The sequence below is a fragment of the Pocillopora verrucosa genome, chromosome 5 (genome assembly GCF_036669915.1).
Source record: "Pocillopora verrucosa isolate sample1 chromosome 5, ASM3666991v2, whole genome shotgun sequence".
Lineage (NCBI taxonomy): Eukaryota > Metazoa > Cnidaria > Anthozoa > Scleractinia > Pocilloporidae > Pocillopora > Pocillopora verrucosa.
The window spans coordinates 28,755,291-28,757,423 of NC_089316.1; the positions used below are offsets into that span (position 1 = coordinate 28,755,291).

The 2,133-nt window shown below is 49.0% G+C and overlaps 2 non-coding genes and 1 pseudogene across 2 annotated transcripts; 1 reads left to right on the top strand and 2 right to left on the bottom strand.

Annotated features, from left to right (window-relative positions):
• Window positions 1–510: 510 nt before the first annotated feature.
• Window positions 511–629, top strand: LOC136281456 (5S ribosomal RNA). The gene has a single exon (XR_010717776.1). It is a non-coding gene; the product is annotated as a 5S ribosomal RNA (ribosomal RNA).
• A 983-nt stretch (window positions 630–1,612) lies between these two features.
• Window positions 1,613–1,776, bottom strand: LOC136281363 (U1 spliceosomal RNA). The gene has a single exon (XR_010717712.1). It is a non-coding gene; the product is annotated as a U1 spliceosomal RNA (small nuclear RNA).
• Window positions 1,777–2,008: 232 nt separating this feature from the next.
• On the bottom strand, window positions 2,009–2,133 carry LOC136281419 (U2 spliceosomal RNA; annotated as a pseudogene).

Consider the following 2,133-nt stretch of genomic DNA (forward strand, 5'->3'; position numbering starts at 1 on the left):
CGATGCCGAAGCATGCCCTGGGTGAGGGGGGTGGTCGAGGGATCCTTCCCACGGTTTATGGTGGATAGTAGCAGGTCGCCCCCACAAGCCCTTGCGAGTCCCGCAGACGGTCCCAGAGGCTGACCCGTTTGGTATCTCCTCACTGTAAGATTTTAAAGCCAGATACACGCACCTACGGAGCTAAAACATTGTATAATAGGTTTTTAGGACACGTTATGTCTCTTGGGACCCCTCCCTCCCCTCCCTAGGGAATAGTGCTTCAAATCGATGCTCCTCAATGTGTTAACTGGGTTGAGGAAAATACATTAGGGTTAGGTAACGACTTCGGGGTTAGGGTAACCATTTCTTAGGGTTAGGGTAACAATTTCTTAGGGTTAGAGTATCGATTTCTTAGGGTTAGAGTAACGAAACTAGGGCTTTAGAATTTCAAATTCGCCTACACTCAGGGATGTGGCCGCTTTACAGCCTGAACCTGGCCGATAACAAGCAGAATTTCGACCCCATTTCCTCGTCTACGACCATACCACAGGGAAAGCACCGGTTCTCGTCCGATCACCGAAGTTAAGCCCTGTCGGGCGGGGTTAGTACTTGGATGGGTGACCGCCTGGGAATACCCCGTGTTGTAGGCTTCAATTTTTTGTCTTGCGAACATCTCTAAACGTTTTATCCCAATAAATAGCTCTCCATACACCACAATTTCACATAGAGAGCCGTAGGTGAGTGAGGAACAAAATCAAAGCAAAAAACGAGGGGGGGAAAACACCTTTTTGTCAAAAATCGGCCAGCTAATGGCGAAAACTCTAGTGCGATCGACTTTTCTTACAGAGCGCGCGCGAGCGAGTGAGCACGCGCGAGATGAACAGTTTATGATGTCAAATTCTACTTCTGTGATATCAAATCATTCCAAATAACGAACGAAAAAATGAATAGGAAAAAAACGCACACTTCTGAGACGCAGTTTTAAGCCATCGTGACGTGGCAAAACACTCGCACACTTCCAAGAGGAGGCGCGCGAAAAACGGCACTGAAAGTCGACAATGGTTGGATTCAGACTGCAAACGAATCGGGAAAAAGGTTCGATACTTTTACTACTCTGCTAGTTTGTTTCCTTCCCTCGTTCATTCGTTCACTCGCTTGCTCGCACAAAGGATACACTAACGATAGCAATAGCATTTCTAAAAGCGGCTCCAGTGACAATAAAACCGCTCAAAAGGTTCAAAGTGTACTCACGGTCCAAGTCGAATGCCCTTCTATGCTCGCTCGCTCGGTCGATCGGCCGTTTGGTTTCCTTTCATTTCCTTTCCCTTCGCGCGCATAGCACAGCACGGCACGGCACGCACAACCTGCAAATACAAACGAACAGGACTTTACACACAATAGAGCAGACAGGCCTTGAACAAAAACAGCCAGCAAAGTTACGCACCGCCCCGAAACTCACCTTGTTTCCTTCCTCCAGTCTCTCCAATGCACTTCTACCCCTCCAAACGTGCCAACACCTTGGCCAGTTGTGCGTCCTTTGCTTTCTTTGCAAGTCTACCGGTCCACTGCAAAAGCAAAAATACCCTCGATAGTCAGTAAGAGGGCCATATAGACATAGTTTGGATGACTTTTGCGGGGACGAGCGCGAACGCAGGTCCCCACTACCAGAAATTATACGCTCGAGTTACCCACATTTGGGGTAATCGCAAGGGTCAACCCAGTCGAAGTGCAATGAAAGGGCCTCGCCTTGAGAGGACTGCCTCCTTGATCACAGTACCTCCCGCGTCAGGTAAGTATGCTTTTTCAGCGTCTGCCCTCGGTGAAAAAATCCACTTACCCCTAGGTCCTTGTGGTAGTGCTTTGCGCACTTCAGAAAACGTAGGCCAGCGGCCGTTCCTGCCATTGTCTGTTGTCTGAATTATCATCCCTCTTTCACCTCTTCCCCCTCTAAGGGCGGGCGGGGCTCCTGTAAACATAAAAGAATGCTATACCGTTGACTTTGTTTTGGATTGAATGTGTCTTCCCCAGAGGGAAGTGGGCCGCACTCGGAGGTAGTGCTATACCGAGGCAACCCGTGGCTGGGACGAGGCAAGCCTCTTTTCCACAGCCCAGTTCCAAAAATCAGTTTAATATATGAGCTGCTCAATGAGCAGC